Source organism: Sciurus vulgaris (assembly GCF_902686455.1).
Source record: "Sciurus vulgaris genome assembly, chromosome: 12".
Lineage (NCBI taxonomy): Eukaryota > Metazoa > Chordata > Mammalia > Rodentia > Sciuridae > Sciurus > Sciurus vulgaris.
Window position 1 is genome coordinate 40,791,738 of NC_136473.1, and position 19,546 is coordinate 40,811,283.

Below are 19,546 nucleotides of genomic sequence, written 5' to 3' on the forward strand. Positions count from 1 at the left end.
GATAAGGTTTATTGCTATATTAAAGAATTATTTCTTTATGAATATTCTCTTAGAGATATTACTAGGAACTGGAAATTAGAGATGGGATTGTCATTATAAGATAAACAAGGGAAATTTTTATTTTTATTTGGTCTCGATTTATTTTTGTGCCAAAGTGTATATCCATAAAACATACTTGTGTGAAAGACTGGCATAGTGGTGCATGCCTCTCCTGCCAGGGACTCAGGAGGCTGAGGCATATGGATTGCAAGTTTCAGGCCAACTTCAGCATTTTGGTGAGACCCTGTCTGAAAATAAAAAATAAAAGGACAGGTGACATATTTTTGCACGTTATAATATTAGTGTTGCTTAAGGATTAAAACCGTTCATGAAAGAGAGATGAATATTCAGGTCTCCTGCAACAGCCAACTGACTGGCCCCTCAGCATCCATTTTAAAGGTAAATTTTTAAACACCCGCCATTCTAGTCTGACTTTCAGATCCTTAAGATTTCCACACATTCTTTGTATTTGAACTTTGTTTTATCTTTAGATCTGATAGCTCTATTAGGATAGGAACCTATGTGTTTTGATTAATCGTTGTGTCCTAAGTACAGTGTCTAGCACAGAGTATCTGTCGAATAGATGGATCAGCTTTACCACCATATTTACCTATCAGCATCTACAGTGATACATACACTCTGCCTTACTGCCAGCTCCTGTAGATGACTCTGTCCTGCAGTTGGATCCTTGATGCTATCCCCTCGTACCTGCTTAGAGAAGCAGTTCTGTTCTCTCTTGCATCATCACTTTTACCCTCTTCTGGATCATTCCTATCAGAAACAAACATGTTATAGTTAACATTTCTCTTTTCCTCTTCCCTTTAATAATTCAAGAGTGATCTTGAATAATTTAATAATTCAAGAGCCATACATCTCTGACCATTATGTGCTAGATAACTGGAATTCCACCTGTTAAAAACAATTTAAAAAATGAGGTTGAATCCCTAGCTCTCACTGTAATATAACAAATAATTCAAAATGGAGCAAACAATAAGATTAAAGAGCTAAATATAAGAGCTAAAACAGATTTTTGAAGAAACAGGATATATCTTCATGCTGTGAATTTGGCAGAAGGTTCGTAGACACAACAAAAACAAGAGCAACACTATAAGCTTTTGTGCATCAAAGGACATATCAAGAAAGTAGCAAGACAACCTGCAGATGAGAGAAATATTTGCCCAAAATATATATCTGATAAGGGATTAATAGCCAGAATATATAACTGGTTATTATGTAACAACAATTAAAAAGACACCATGAAGCCAGGTGCAATGGTGCATGCCTTTAATTCCAGCAGTTTGGAAGGCTGAGGCAGGAGGATTACAAGTTTGAGGCTAGCCTTGGCAACTTAGTGAGGCCCTAAACAAGTTAGCAAGATCCTGTCTCAAAAATCAAAAGGGCTAGGGATGTGACTCAGTGGTTAAGCACCCCTGGGTTCAATCCCTAGCACACACACACACACACACACACAAAGAATTAAAAATGGGCAATGCACAAATGTCCAACAAAAAAATGAAAAGATATTCATCATCATTAACCATCAGTGAAATGCAAATTGAAACCATAATGAAATACCAATTTATGCATTCTAAAATGGCTATAATAAAAAAGGGAGAGAGATATCTGTTGGCAAGGATGTGGACATATTGGAACCCTTACACATTACTGATGGAAATGTAAAATAGTGCAGCCACTGGAAAACTGGTAGGTCCTCAAAGTGTGTAATTCCCTTATGACTCAGCAATTCTACTCCTAGATACGTATATCTAAAAGAATTGAAAACTGGCACTCGAACATATACTTGAAACAGGCCAATATTTTTGCAGCATTATTTACAGTAGCCAAAAGATGGAAACAGCCACTGTCCATTGACAATCAAATCGATTAAACCAAATGTGTTATGTCCCAACAATGGAATAGTATTTATAAGAATGAAATTCTGAGACATGCTACAACATAGATGAACTCAGAAGATGTTATGTTATGTTAAGGTAAATAAGCCAGATACAACAGGTCAAATATTGAATGATTCTGTTTATATTAAATATCTTGAACAGGCAAATTCATAGATAGATTAGAAGTTACCAGGGGTGGGGGAAGTGAAAGTGTGGAATTACTGCTAATGGTTTGAGAGTTCAGTTTGGGATGATGACAAGGTTTGAGATAGTTTGAGTGGTGAAGGCACACTTAAAAATGACTAGGATGGGGCTGGGGTCGTAGCTCAGTGGTGGAGCACATGTGAAGCACTGGGGTTGATCCTCAGCACCACGTAAAAATAAATAAAAAATTGACTAAAATGGCAAAAAAAAAAAAAAAAATGTGGTACTGGGGATTGAAACCAGAGATCCTCTACCACTGAGCTATAGCTCTAGTCCTTTTTATTTTGTTTTGTTTTATTTTATTTTATTTGAGACAGGGTCTCTTAAATTGCTGAGAATTGTGCGGAACTTTTAATCCTCCTGCCTCAGCCTCCCGAGTAATTGGGATTATAGGTGTACGCCACTATGCTCAACTAGATACATTTACGAAAATAAAAAGGCAAGCCACAGGGAGGGAAGATATTTGCAAAGCATATATCTGATGAAGATCTTTTAACCAAAACACATAATGAATACTTAGAACAAAAATAAGGATGCCACCCCTCCACTAAAACAAAAAAAAAAAATTTTTAATTGGGCAAAAGATCTGAACAGATACATCACACTAAAAGGATGAAAAAAATGGAAATGCAAAATAAAATCACAGTGAGATAACAGTATACTCTACATTAGAATGGCGATAGGGATGTACAGCAACTGAAACTGATGTTAGTGAGAATGTAAAAGAGTACAACCACTTTGGAAAACAGAAGTCAGTCCTTAAAAGGTTGAATATTTGTTTAACATAAGTCTCAGCAATTCTACTTTTAGGCATTTACCCAAGAGAAATGAACACTGTCCATGAAAAGAATTGTTACACTAATGTGTTAGCAGTTCTTTTTATTAAATTTTTAAAATTTGTTTTAATTAGTTATACATGACAGTGGAATGCACTTTGATACATCCTATATAATGGAGTATAATATCTATCATTCTTCTGGTTATACATGATGTAGAATACCACCAGTCATATATATGTACATAGGGTAATAATGTCTGATTCATTCTACTATCCTCATCTCCATACTCCCTCCCCCCCTTCACTCTCCTCTATCTAAAGTAACTCTATTCTTCCCTAGCCCGAATTGTGAATTAGCATCTGCATATCAGAGAGAATATTGGGCTTTTGGTTTTTTGGGATTGACTTATTTTGCTTAACATAATATTCTCCAGCCTCATCCATTTACCAGCAAATGCCATAATTTCATTCTTCTTTAAGGCTGAGTAATATTCCATCATGTGTATATGGGTGTGTGTGTGTGTGTGTGTGTATACATACCACATTTTTAAAATCCATTCATCTGTTGAATGGCATCTAGGTTGGTTCCATAGTTTAGCTATTGTGAATTGAGCTGCTATAAACATTGATGGGGCTGCATCACTATAATATGCTGATTTTAAGTCCTTTGGGTATAAACCAAGATGTGGGATAGGTGGGTCAAATGGTGGTTCGATTCCAAGTTTTGTGAGGAAACTGCAACTGCTTTCTGTAATGGTTGCAACAATCTGCAGTCCCACCAGCACTGTATTGAGTGTACTTTTTTCCTCACATCCTCTCCAACATTTATTGTTGTTTGTATTCTTGATAGTTGCCATTCTGACTGGGGTGAGATGAAATCTTAAGAGTAGTTTTGATTTGCATTTATCTAACTGCTAAAGATGTTGAACATTTTTTCTTTTATTTGTTGATCAATTGTATTTCTTCCACGAAGTGTCTGTTGAGTTCCTTGGCCCATTTATTGATAGGATTATTTGGGGGTTTTTTTGGTGTTAAGTTTTTTTGAGTTCTTTATCTATCCTGGAAATCAGTGCTCTATCTGAGGTTCATGTGGTAAAGCTCTCCCATTCTGTAGGCTCTCTCTTCATGTTATTGTTTCCTTTATTGAGAGGAAAGCTTTTTAGTTTAAATCCATCCCATTTATTGATTCTCGATTTTACTTCTTGTTTTAACAATTCTGTTCTTAATACCCACTAGTTAGAAACATCCCAAATGCCTATCAACAATTGAATAAGTAAACAAATTGTTGTATATTCAAACAATGGTTTATGACTTAGCAGAAGGGAATAAACTATATATACATGCAACAGTTTGAATTCATCTCAAAAACTACATGAAGTTACAGAAGCCAGGCACTAAAGAGATGTGTTCTGTTAGCACAAAATGACTGAGCCAGGTACAAACTTCACAGGTCAGCAAAGCTTTCGTTCAGCAGTGGAGTCACGCATCTAGTGGACCCATTTTCCTGATGGAAAATGAGCCACTGGCCAAAGGAGGAATCTGTGCTTATGTGTGTTACACTGAGAGGCGGCTTAATTACTGACGGAGTGTGTCGGTTTGGGCACTCGGGAAACAGGTGTGTGAGAATTTGAAATTTGTTTTTACTCGGCAATGCTTTCACTTGGAGAAGCATGGAGGATCTGGGGTCCGCCTTCAGTGCTTATCCCTTTCCCTTCAGGGTCCAATTGCAGTGTCACTGAGAAAGGATTTATTTGGTGAAGGATCAATAATTTGACTTCCTCCCAGAGACTGCCATTTTAGGCTTGATGGATGTCTCCTTCCCAGGGACTGTCTTGTCACTGGGTGATGTTTGCTTCCTTCCCAGGGACTGTTCTGTCACTGGGAAAGGATCCGTGTTATCACGTGTTGCCTTCTTCCTCATTCCCTCTTCCAGGCCACACTATTTGGAGTTTGTCATTTTTCCATATCTCACATATTCTCTTATGATTTCAAGAAACTCTAGAAAGGATAAACTTAATCTATAATGACTAAACCTGGTTCTAGGGTTTAGAAGATGGGACACGAGGGAACTCTGGGATGATGGATGTGTTCTGTATGTTAATTGCCATAGTCATTCCATTTATCTATTTGTCAAGACTTACTAAAATGTACATTTAATGCTTGCTTATTTTTTTGTAAATCAACATCAATGAAATTGAGCCCAAGAGAAAGTTGTCTGTATGTCTTTATCTTTCCTATTCACTCTTGAAGCTACTTGACATCCCCAACACTCCACTAAAGTTGTTCTTGTCAAGATAGTTACTTTTTGATGTTAAATCCAGTGGGAAAATATGCCTTTATTCTTTCTGGCCTTTCATCAGTATTTAATATATTTGATGACTTTGCCCTTCTGGAAATACTTTGACTTGGATTTCAAGATAACATACTGTCCTGATTTTCTCTTACCTCACGTACTTTTCCTTGTAAGTCTCCTATTGGTTCATTTTTGTACCTCCAGTCTCAAGGTGGCAGGTATAGTGAGATCAATCTTTGGATCACTTTTCTTAACTAACTCGCTTAGCAATTGAATCCATTTTTGTACCATACTTTTCTCTATGCTGACAATTACCAAATTGATAATATTTCACCTGAGATCTTCCAAAAGCTAAACTCACTCAGCAGCCTATTAGATAGCAGGAGATGCAGAAACTGGGACATTACTAAGGGGACCTACAGATGCATTTAAGTAAATATGATTTCAGTATGAGGTGGTCTGACAGCATGCCTTAACTTAAAAATTGAGGTAAGAAAATACACCTGACTCAAAAAAGAATTGAGCAGTTTGTGCATTTGCTTAGTAGAAACACTGATAGCATAAAAACAAATTGCAGAGAAAATATTATTTTGCTTCTTTCTACTGTGGTATTTTGATTAAATTTCCCATAATTCTGAAATGATATGCTACCTTATATTTTCATTAATCTGTAAACACGATTGGATGGTTTTATATTAAATTCAGACCTTCAAGAGAGGCAGTGTGGAGTATGGTAAGGTCTTACGCTCTAGACCCCTCTCAGTGTCCTCTTCAATACAGTACTCTCTTGGAGACTTAAAACAGTTTTCTCCTTTTGAGCCAATGTCACCCTTTCATATTAGCAGGTAAGATGGATCTGTTCAAGACCATGTAACTAGTCAGTGGCAGAGCCACCACTATACTTTACTCGACTCCCAGAATAGTACCTCCCTCTGAACTTAAATCTTTTCTCATAGTCAGATTGAGACCATGAAAGAGATAAAGGAAAGTTAAGAGAAAAGAATGACAGTTTCTGAGAGGGGGGCCAGACTTCTCTCCTTCTGTCTATAAACATAATAATTAAGAGATTTTTCTTGCTTATATTCTGCAGAAGAGAAATGAGGGCCTGAGAGTAAACGTTAACTGTCTAAAGTCTTAGATTGGATCTGGTCTGCTCCATCTGGGCTGCATGTCTAACCACCAAACCAGAGGGAGGTCAGGACAGGAGGTGTGAACCCTCTGTTCTCACCCACCATCCCACCCCATCTTTCTGCAGGCTGGAGAAGGAATGGAGAGAGGAAGTGAACTACTGAATACCACCTTTGTTCCAGGCATTTTATACCTTATCTGATCCACTGACAAACCTGCCAGACCTTTGCAGACGAAAAGCCTGACAACTTCATAGTGGTTAAGTAGTTCCATTTGCACAATTATTCAGGCAGTATGAGGCTCAGGTTTCTCCAGATTTCAGCTACACCTATGCAATTTATAATAGCCAAGGTTCAGCCAATAAGTCTGGCTTTTTGCTCCTATTTGTTCGTTTGAAAAATAAAAGATCTACTTAATCTCTAAGTTCCCTTCCTTTTCTAAAATGTTAACGTTCAACTCAGATTCTGAAACTCATTCTGTTGCTAGTTGAGTTTCATTTAGACTCCTCTCCTTTCATTGTTATCTAGATTCCTGTCTTGGCCACTTGTAGCCAGTCCTGCTTTATTGAAGACCTTACCATAGAGAAATAATGAGCATCTTTAAAAATCAATTCTGAGAAGTTGATCTAAGTACATATAATTAACATGAAACAGCTATTTTTCTGGCAAGATTATGATAATGGAGCTATATAGGACAGTTTCTAAGAGATACAAACTCAGAAATAAAACATGGTAATTCATGTGATTAATTATGTAAACTAGTGGCAACAAGTAGCACTTTTATCAGCTATATTTGAAATAATGTCTGTTTGTAAATAATATAGATTCCTGTTTGTATTTCTCAAAAAGTTGAAAGTTCTTAAGATTTTCAAAATGCATGGCAACCTAATACCTGGCACACTTTCTTATCTAGTAGCAAAAAAATTCTAAAACTAAGCTAGAAATTCTTAGCAAGTTAGCATCTGATCTTAAAAAATGACAAAAACATGACCTCAAAGACAGAATCTGTCTTTTAATATAATCTTCTAAAAAATGGGAATTTTTTTTTTTTATCTTCATAGTAAGGGGTCAAACCCAGGGCTCCATATATGTTAGGCAACTATCCTGCTGCTGAGCCACATTCCAAAATCCAGAATTCCAAAATGGTTGGGAAAACATGGAATGGAATATAATAGCCTTTGGAAAGTTTTATTATACCCCAAATGTATTTTTAACAGTGTGTTTTAAAGAACTACATTAAAGTAGATTTTTGATTAATCTGTGTTATGGTTTGGATATGAGATAGCCCCCAAAAGTTCCTGTGTTAATATTTAGAGGCAAAATGACTGGATTGTGAGAGATGTAACCTAATCGGTCCATCCTAGTTTGAATGAACTAACTGGGGGTATCTATTCACAGGTGGGGTGTAGCTGGAGGAGAGAGGTCATTGGGGATGTGCCCTGGAAGGGTTCATCTACTGGCCCCTTCTGCTTCCTTTCTCTGCTTCTTGGCTGCCCTAAACAATAGAGCAGCATTCTTCCATCATGAACTTCTGCCATATGTTCTGCCTCACTTGGGCTCACAGCAGTGGACTGAACCCTCTGAAATCATGAACCAAAATAAATTTTCCTTCTCTAAGTTACTCTTGTCAGATCTTTTGATCGCAGTGAAAAAAAAAATTGGCTAACATTAGTCTTTAACAATTTAAATGTGCTGATTGCATAATTTTATGTTCCTATGTAGTTGTATGAAAAATGAGTGTAAAATATGTCACTTTAAGTAAATAGACATAGTGCTATAAAAGTGTATGCTTTAATCATTTGCAATTTCTTTTATTCAAGTTTTCCAAATATACTTAAAAGTAAAAAAATTTAGAGGTCACCTACACAAGGCAAGAGGCTGTTGAACCCCAGGCAATTCTGTACCTATTGATTATATATCTTATTCTTAAATTCATTCTCTGCCTACATTAAAAATATAACCATTGTTTGATATAACAGTTCTACTTCTGGGTTATATCCAAGGGAAATGAAATTAGTATCAATATTCACAGTTGCCAAACAATGGAAGCAACCTAAGTGTTCATTAGTAATAAATGGGTGATGAAAATTTAAACAGATCAGTTTCAAGCAATGAATTTGAAGGTGCCATTAAAAACCTACCAATCTAGAATAAAACAGGACCAGATGGATTTTCAGCCAAGTTCTACAAGACCTTCAAAGGAGAATTAACACCAATACTCCTCAAATTATTCCATGAAATAGAAAAGGAGGGAACCCTTCCAAACTCATTCTGTGAGGCTAGTATCACCCTGCCAAAACCAGATGAAGACACATCAAGGAAAGAAAACTTGAGAACAATATCCCTGATGAGCATAGATGCAGAAATTCTTAAAGTTCTCGCAAATCACATACAAGAACATATTGAGAAGATAGTGCATCACCATCAAGTGAGGTTCATCCCAGCGATGCAAGGTTGGTTCAACATACTGAAATCAATAAATATAATTCGTTGCATCAACAGAATTAAAGACAAGAATCAGTATCATCTCAGTAGATGCAGAAAAAACATTTTACAAAATACAGCACCCTTTTATGTTCCAAACACAAGAAAAATCTAGGGATAGTAGAAACATACCTCAACATCATAAAGGCTGTATGTGCTAAACCCAAGACCATCATCATTCTAAACAGAGAAAAACTGAAAGCCTTCCCTCTAAAAACTGGAACAAGACAAGGATGCCCTCTTTCACCACTTCTATTCAACATTATCCTTGAAACTCTAGCCAGAGCAATTAGACAAAAGAAAGAAATTAAAGGGATATAAATAGGAAATGAAGAACTCAAACTGTCACTATCTCCCCATGACATGATTCTATATTTAGACCATCCAAAAAATTCCACCAGAAAACTTCAAGAACTAATAAACGAATTTGGCAAAGGAGGATATAAAATCAACACCCATAAATCAAATGCATTCCTATATATCAGTGATGAATCTACTGAAAGAGAAATTAGGAAAATTACCCCATAGACCCTAAAATACACTACAGAGAAATAGTAACAAAAACAGCATGGTCTTGGCATCAAAACAGGTGGTAGACTAATGGTACAGAATAGAAGACACAGAGACAGACCCACATAAATACAGCTATCTCATTCTAGACAAAGGCACCAAAAACGTTCATTGGAGAAAAGATAGCCTCTTTGACAAATGGTGCTGGGAAAACTGGAAATCCATATGGAGCAAATGAAATTAAAGTCCCCACCCTGCACGAATGTCAAAGTGGATCAAAGGCTTTGACACTAGAACAGAAATCCTGCACCTAATAGAAGTAAAAGGCCCAAATCTTCACCATGTTGGCTTAGGAACTGGCTTCCTCAACAAGAATCCTAAATGCAAGAAATAAAATGAAGAATCAAATGGGATGGACTCAAACTAAAAAGCAGCTTCTTAGCAAAGGAAAGAATAATGTAAAGAGAGAGCCTACAGAATGGGAGAAAATCTTTACCACATGCTCCTCAGATAAAGCATTAATCTCCAGGATATATAAAGAACTCAAAAAACTTAACACTAAAAAAACAAATAACCCTGTCAATAAATGGGCTAAGGAACTGAGCAGATACTTCACAGAGGAAGAAATACAATCAATAACTAATTCATGAAAAAATGTTCATCATCTCTCTCAATTAGAGAAATGCAAATCAAAACTACTCTATGATTTACTGATACTTTTTGCTATTTACATATAGTTTTTTAAAAATTAGTTCCTTCTGGATATACATAAATGTGAGATTCACTGTGGTATATTCATATATGTACATCAGAAAGTTAGGTCAATTCATTCCTCTGTGCTTCCCTTTTCCCATCCTTCTTTCTTCCTCCTCAAACCTCTCCCTCTACTCCACTGATCTCTCTTCTATTTTGCTTATCAGTATTACTTAAAATGTCAGTGGATTAAACTTCTCAATAAAAGGTAAAGATTGCCAGAATGAATAAAAGCAAAACAAAAATATAATTTATACAAACTGTGCTGTTTGTACAAGAGAATCACTTAAGATTCAGGTGAGAGTTAAAGGACAGAACAATGTTCCACACACATAGCAACCAAAGGAGAGCAGGATGACTCTATTAATATTGAACAAATTAGACTTTAAGTAAAACACTGTTACACGACGCAAAGTATGTCACCATGCATTGAACAATTCATCAAGAAGATGTGATAATTGTAAATATATATACAATAAACAATAAAGCCCCGGAATGTGTGAAGCAACCATTGACAGAATTGAAAGGAGAAAAGAAAATTCTATGATAATGGCTGGGGAATTCAATACCCCACTTTCAATAATAAATAGAACATTTAAACAGAAGATCATGAGGAAATGGAGAAGGTAAGCAATACCATATACAAAATAGAGTTAATAAATATGTAGAAGACTCCACTCAATAATAGCAGAATATAGATGGGTATGCATGTATTAATGCAGGAATGTTCAGAGCTGAAATGATTGAGAGCTGTAACCTCATCAGAGGATTAATCCATTTGATGGGTTAATAATTTGGGTGGTAACTGTAGGCAGGTTGGGCATGGCTGAAATAAGCAGTGCCCTTGGGGTTTATATTTTGTCTTTGGCTCCTCGCCCTCCTCTGCCCACTTTCTTGCTGGCTCCTGTAACCTGGGCAGCTCTCCTCTGCCATGCCCTTCTGCAGGTGATATCCTGCCTTATCTTGTGCCCAGAGCAGTGTAACTGGTTGAACATGAACTGAACCTCTGAAACTAAGAGGTCCAAATAAACTTTTCTTCCTGTAAGTTGTTCTGTCAGGTATTTCGGTCACAGTGATGAAAAGCTGACTAATAACACATTCTTTTCAAGTATGCATGGAACATCCAGATAACATGAGATCACAAAGCAAAACTCCATAATTTAAAGAATGAAATCAGGCAAAGCTTATTCTCCAACTGCAATAGAATGAAGCTACAAGTCAATAACAAAAGGAAAACTGTAAAATTCATAAATATCTGGAGATTGAACAGCATACTTCTAAACAACCAATGGGTCAAAGAAGAAATCACAAAGGAAATTAGAAAGTACTTGAAGACTAATGATAATGAAAAAAATAACATTCTAAAGCTTATGGGATGCAGCAAAGACAGTGCTCAGAGGGAAGTTTATAGGTATCAGGTAGGAACTACCTCAAACCAATCACCTAGCTACACTTTGAGAAACTAGAAAAGAAAGAATAAACTAAACCAAAATCTAGCAGGAGAGGAATAATAAAAATTGGAGCAAAAATAGAAAATTGAAAAACAATAAGAGACTCAACCAAAGTTTGTTCTTTAAAAAGGTCAACAAAACATTAGCTCTATAGAATGACAAGAAAAGAAGAGAAAAAACACATGATGGGGCATTATAACTAAAGTTACCAAAATAAAAAAGATTTTTAAAAGGATCCTGTGAATAATTTTATGATAAAAATTGGAAAACTTAGATGAAATGGACAAATTCTTAAGAACACACCTATTACATTAGATGATTCAAAAATAAATATTAAATCTGAACACACCTATAATAAGTTAAAAAGAGATTGAATCATTCATTAACTCCCAAAGACGAAAAATAAAGGCCCAGAATGACTTCACTCGTGTGTTCTTTCAGATATTTGTAGAAGCGATCCTAATACTTCTCAAACTCTTCCAAAACAATAGAAATGGGAGAACTTAGTAACTCATTGTTAGAGGCCAGCTTTATCCTGATGCCAAAACTCTAAAAGCTGGGTGCATTGGCTCATGCCTGTAAACCCAGCGACTCCGGATGCTGAGCAGGAGGATTGTGAGTTAAAAACCAGCCTCAGCAACTTAGCAAGGCCTAAGTAACTCAGTGATATCCTAAGTAAATATATATCTATATAAAGGGCTGGGGGTGTGTCTTAGAGGTTAAGCACCCCCAAAGCAAAAACCAAAAAACCCACAACAAAAACACAATAACAAAACACAATTCTATAAAACATCAACACAAGAAAATTATAGCCCAATATCTTTTGAATATAAAATTTCGTAACACTTAAACTCTAAGGATACATGTGGACTAAAAGTGAAGGCATTGAATAATACATTCCATGTAAATGGAATCCAAAATAAAACATTAGTAGCCATGTTTTTATTAGATAAATTAGACTTTAAATCAAAAGCAGTAAAAAGCAATGAGGAATGTAACTATATAATGAAAAGGAGTCATTTAAATAAAAGGAAATAACAGTTACAAGCATACATGCACCCAATATCAGAGCACCCAAATACTAATAGTACAAAAAGGGGAGATAGAAACCAATACAGAAACAGTAGATGACTTTAACACTACGTTTTTATCAATGGATTGGTCATCCAGACAGAAAATCAACAAAGAAAAGCAGAATTAAATTGTACCCTAGACCAAATGGACCTAACAGACATCTACTGAGCATCTGTCCAACAACTAAAGAACACCACACGATACTACACAGTAGGTATTGTATATATGCAAATCAAAACATCACATTGTACACCTTAAATATAGTCTTCATTTGTCAACCATACCTTATAAAATAAAGACTATACTATGATATCCTTTACTTTAGTATGATATCCTTTACTTTAGAAGTCCATCTTCCATAGACATAAAGATAAGATCTATTTGATAGAAAAAAAATTAGACTGATTTGATTTACATTTGGGAGCAAGCCAAATCACTTCTTTAATCACTAATGCTTTTATGAAGTGGAGAACTTACGAGGCAATATAGATAAAAGACTTGTAAGAGAAATGATATGCTGATATCTACATAGAAAAACTATTAAAAGCAGTAAGAGATTTAAAAAAATAATACCAGATAAATCTCTACTAATAATATCAAACAAATTTCACTGCCAGCAATAACTTGCTAAGAAAAAATATGAGATAGTGAGATGGGTGAAGGTCAAGTACTCAGTACAGGTGATGAATGATTGGGGTTGAGAGAATGAGGACTGGTTATCAAAGAAAGGACAGTGAGTTGCTAATGACTAATAACCTCTGTGCTCCTGTTCCTTCCTTCCCTAAGACATGTACATGGAGAAGAAAGAGAAGACAATAATTAAAAGGGGAGTCTGGGATCTGTAAGAGACAAGACCACCCCCACCCATGGATATCCAGCTATCTGGGGCCACTTATTTTTGGAGAAGTCTTTCTCTGTTCCTTTCTTAAATAAAAGTTAATTTCTGTGCTTGCCTCAACATTTCTTGAGTGTTTGATCTTCAACACTGGGGAATAAGGACCTGTTCCTGATCAGTATCAGCTGGGGGCTCACCCAGGATTGTCAAGGAGGTAAGCTCCTCCACACCTTACATCTTCCTGAGATTCTCCTTTCTCTCTTTCGCTTTCTTTCTGGATGACAGTTTTGTGCACCCATCAGCCATTTGAACATGGTCAGTGCAGGCTGCCAATCTTAAATCTCGGGTGAAAAGTTTCATGACTTCTTGTGGTTCCTAATCACCTGTCCTGAAGGTCAGGCAGGTTGGGCTCTGCAAAGGTCATTTCCTACTTTCCTATCCTGGCTTGGAGCATGTCTGGCACTAGTAGACAGTGGCCCCTGATCCTGATCTGCCTTTGGATGTGAGGATTTGGGCAAAGGGAACAATCATGAGGTCCTGTCTGAAGCTACTCCTCAGGGTACCTCTGGATATCCTGTGATGACCAGCCAATTAAGCAGTGCTGAATGAACATCCCAGTAACACATACACCTCTGTAGGAGCTGAACATACTCTCTCACACTTGCTCCTCGTGAGCACTTTTCTTCTCTCACCAATCAGACTCTAGAAGTTGAGAGAGGGACATTTTACACAGAATTGTTCATAAGAAAAGTCCTGGGTCCCCTTTGTTCTCACATTGAGCCCTTACAAGCCTGTAGGGATTCTCCCCATTCTTGTTTCTGTGCTCCTGTGTGAGACTTAAACACACCTATACCTTCCTATTTTTCAGGGATCTTGGAAGACATATTTTAACCCATCACCCTCTAGGTGATGAAGCCAATTACAATCTGTCTTGACACTCAAAGATAACAGGGCCCATACCTTCAATTCACCTTTTTCTTAGATGCCTCCAGAAACAGAACATTAAGCATTCAACAACCACTAGATGTCCTTCTTGCCCTCTGGAGATTCCTTTGGCCCACAGTGATTCAAGCATAATCTCTTTATTCCAGCCCTTACCCTTGGAGACTCTGGCTCTCCAGTCTCCTCAAAGCCTGTATGATTGAGTGACAATTTTTTTTTTTTTATAGACCAGACTACATAATCATATAGATGCACAGAGCAGAGGAATATATCCTACCATAGATCATTTCTTTATCATGGGTCATCACATCTGGAAGTTTTCATAGTGGCCAGGGGAAAAACAGCCACTGAGTCTGGATTCTCTAGGTGTTTGGCATGTGGCCAAAAAAGACCCTCACACACTCATTGGCAATAAATCCATCAGGACATAAAATTGAGAAATGGGTTTGCTGGCCGTCAAAAGCACCTGAGGGAGATGTCCCTAGCAGTGTGGGCAGTTTCTCTGGTGCAAGCAACTGAATTCTGTTTTACATAGATGGGAGTAACAGTTATGCCAGGTTCACCACTAGCCTATCCATAAGGTGAAACCCTCTGCCCCAAACCATACCGAAAAATTGGAATAAATTTGACCCACAAATTTTTCTTAAGAAACAGCATCTTATTTTCTTCTGTCAGGCCTGGCCTCAACACAAATTTCGATGGAGAATCTAGGCTGCCAGATGGAAGTATAAACTTTAATATTAATTTATAGCCTAGTGTGTTTTGCAAAAGGGAAGGAAATGGTCTGAAATTCCCTATGTTCATGCTTTCTTTCCTTTTAGGGAAAACCCCAAATTATGCCAACACTGCCACGACAGAAGAAGGCCTTAAGGATTCATTTACTGAGGGAAAGAAGCTAGAAAGTTCCCAGGAATTTCCACCTTGTACTGCCACCAACTGGCAACCCTTCTGCCAGGAGGAGAATTCAGACAAATTAAAGTACATACCCTTTTCTCCCTCCAAGACTTAAGACAAATAAAGATAGATTTAAGAAGGTTTTCACAGGATCTAAATAAATATTTTGAAGTGTTTCAGAACTTATGTCAGATGTTCAATCTCACCTGGAAAGATATTATGCTGTTGCTTAATTAGACTTTAACTCCAATGAGAAGGAGACTGTCCTAAAATCATCTGAACATTTTGGGAATGACCTACATCTCAGTCAAGACCCAGGAGTACAAACTATAAGCAAACCTAATTATCCATCTGAAGCACAAGTGGTTCCTAGAACTGATCCAAATGATGAACAGGATGACAGGAAAATTTGACATTTCCAGTTATTGATCCTTGAAGGCCTCAGAAAATCCAGACAAGACCTATTAATTATTCCAAGCTGTCTGAGAAACAATAAGGCCCTCAGGAAAACTCCACTGTCTTTCTGGAGATACTCAGGGAGGCATTGAGAAAACTCCCCACCATGGGTCCTGAGTCCACAGAGGGCCACGTAATTTTAAAATTTATCACCCAGTTGGCCCTAGACATTGGAAGGAAGTTTAAAAAATTGGCATATGGCCCTGATCAGTCCTTAGATGACATCCTCCAGCTTGTAATTTTTGTCTTTTATAACAGAGATCAGGAGGAAAGGAAGGAAAGTGAACAGAGACGGAAGGAAGGTTGAAACACTGGTTATGGCCCTGCTTCCCAGGTAAGAAAGAAAAATGCAGTGGACCTCAAGCTACAAAAAGGACTTGTTTCTGTTATGGAAATGAGAAGCATTACTCACAGGAATGCCAGCAAGGCCAAATGGCAACTTCCAGGGCCTGTCCTGTATGTTGAGGTGATCTCTAGAGGAATGAAAGTCCTCAGGGGCATAGGCTCTCAGGGTCAGATTTCCCCACACAGACCTGACAGGGCTCCAGATCACCTCTACTGGCTCCTATAACTCCTGTAACCACACATGAACCCCAGGTATGCTGCTCTCTAGGGAGCCAAGAGGTCAGTTTTCTCCTGGACACTGGTGCTAGCTTTTCCGTATTCATATTTAACACTGGACCCCCTCCCTCTAATACTATGATGGTGCAAGTGGTGACTGGATGACCTATTCAGGAATTTTTTCCCCCACTGAGTTGTGAGTGGGAGAGAATGATGTTTTCTCATGCATTCCTGATAGTCCCAGGGTGCCCTACCTCTTTACTGGGGAGGGATTTACTTTCAAAGCTTCAGGCTTCCCTCACAATGAATCTAGAACCCCTGGGACCACTATGTGTTTGTCACTAAAAGAGGAGGAATAACCAACCATGGGAATGGTCACACAAAAGAATGGACCAGCTGAGTGACCAGTAGCAAGGAGCTTTACATGGTGTCTCAAGTATGGCCCCAATGCTCTCAAGTGATGGCTGCAGTTGCTTTAGCAGTCCCTGAGGCCATCGAAACCACCCTGGGAAGAGATCTTATTGTCTGTCCCTCTCATGATCTCTCAGGGATTTTAAATACCTGGGATTGTGTCTTTCAGATAGCTGCCTTCTAAAATACTAGGCTTTAGTTCTAGAAGGACCAGCGGCTCAAATAAGGACTTCCTCTAACTTAAACCCAGCCACTATCCTTTCAGAATCAGAGGGAAATTCTGAACTGACTTCCAACAAGTCATAGCTATAGACTACTCAGCCTGAGGAGACCTTTGAAGCCTCCCCCTGCCAATCCAGACCTCACATATACACAGATGGGAGTTCTTTCATGGAGCAGGGAGAGTGTAAAGCTGGTTATGCCATGGTGACTTTACATGACACCTCAGAGTCACAATCCTTGCCCCCAGGCACAAGTGCACAGTTTGCAGAATTGGTAGTCCTAACAAGAGCACTCAGTCTGGGAAAGCAGCAGAGAGTCAATATTTACACTGACTCTAAATATGCCTGCCTAATTCTGTAGGCACATGCAGCAATTTGAAGAGAGAGAGGATTTCAAACAGCTGGGGGAACTTCTATAAAGAACTATGAACAGATCCTAACCTGTTAGAAGCTATTCATTTACCTAAAGAGGTGGCAGTAATCTACTGCCAAGGACCTCAAAAAGGAATAGATGAGGTCTCAGAAGGCAATAAAGGAGCAGAAAAGTAGGCCAGAGAGGCTGCTAAGGAATGTTGTGTCACCCGATGACCTTAGCCCCTGTGCTATATACACAGGACCTTCCCCAGGAAAAACAGGCTGGAATGAGTTAGAAAAAGGGGAGGCACTCTCTTGCCTTCTGGGTGAATTTGGATGGAAGATAATAAACTTATCTGCTAACTCTTAGCGGAAGATTTTACACACCCTACACCAATCTTTCCATTTGGGAGAGGAAAATACTAATTAACTCTAGAGATATTGAAGGGGAAAAATATGCTCCAAATGATTCATTAAATAGTCAAAGTCTGAGACATGCCAGAGAATCAACACACTTGACTCCACCAAAAGGCCTCCAGGACTACAAAGGACAGGACAATTCCCTGGAGAGGACTGACCACTTAATTTTACCCACATGCCTCAGAGCGGTGGGTTCCAATACTGTCAATTATGGAAGATATCTTTACCGGATGGACTGAGGCTTACTCCTCCAAACTGAACAGGCAGGAAAGTTGGCAAAGGCCTTGTTACAGGAAATAGTTCCCCAATTTGGACTGCCTTGCAGCCTCCAGAGTGACAACAGGGCAGCTTTAAAGGCAGCTGTTATCCTCGGAGAAGGTAGAGAAGGCTAATGATATTTTTAAGAGACATCTGAGAAAATTCACTCAAGAAACCCACTACCCTTGGCCCAAAATGCTCCTTTTGGCCCTACTCAGAATTATAAACACCCCAGGAACATTTAGACTTAGTCCATCCTTAGAAATGATAATCCCAAAGATCAGAAAACTGCAGATATGGTGACTCATATCACAAATCTGGCTAAATTTCAAGCTGAAATCCGTAGATAACCCACTTATGAGTGACTCACTTCTCCTTCTTTGTATGAGCCTGGGGATCTAATTATGGTCAAGACCATACCTTCAAATTCCCCAAATTTAGACCCTATCTGGAAGGCACACTTCCTTGTGATTTTTACCTACCCGCTTTGCAGTAAAAGTGCTTAGACAAGAGAACTGGATTCACCACTCTCAGGTAAAATTTTGACATCCTAGATCAACTCCCAGAGAAATTTCTCCTTCTCAAGAAACTGAGGAATGATACTCCTGTATTCCACTAGAAGGCCTAAAATATCTCTTCTGCAGAGACAAAGGTGATGTGTAAACTTTTCTTTATCTCTATTATTTTAGACGAGTCCACTGAAATCAACTCTTTTCTAGACTGGGCTCAGCAGTGTGCCACTAGATTACAGAAAGATATGCTGGATATGCAGGCCCATTGCCCCTTTCCAGCACTTCTGGGCTGCCTTGGTGGGTATCTCCCTTACAAAGGAGTGACTGAATAAAATTAAAATCTTTAATGTTAGAAGAAAGTGATACTCTTTACAAACCACTATTCATGCAGATGTTAAATTATGGCTTATAAATAAGACTTTGCAACAGCCAGGTCATGGGAAGAATTTGACTCTAGAGCAAACCAATCTTCAAAATTTTGCAGCTGTTAAACCACATTTAAGCCCAGATACTCCTTTCTTTCCATTATCAATGCAAGAATGTCAAAGATAAAAAGATGAGATTTGGGACAAATAATGACTCAATCCACCATGAGACATCTACATCAAAAAGCCCCAGTCTGTTGGGAACAATGTAACCACACATATGACAGATGGCTTAATGCCTCTTGGGAATTAGGATAGATCCCAGAATCACTATGCCAACGCATCATGATTTTACAGGCCAATGATTGGCTTGGGACTAATGGGTTTTTTAGACCTGGAATTAGATGACCAGCACCCAAAGGGACCCATGGATATGTGGGACTAACTAATGGTCCTGGCTTCCCCTAGGCTGGATGGGAAGATGTATGATTGGGGTACGCCTGGATGCAAGGGAGATGGACACAAAATATAGGCCAACAAGCAAATCTCCCCAATCTCAAACATAGATGGGAATGATGTTTTTCATTGGTATGATCATTTAGCTTCATTTTTTTTTATCCCATAAATTGGCCTAGAGAATGTAATATGGCACATGGTGGCTCTAACTAATTATACTCAAAATGCTCTCCATGAAGCTGAGGAAGGTATT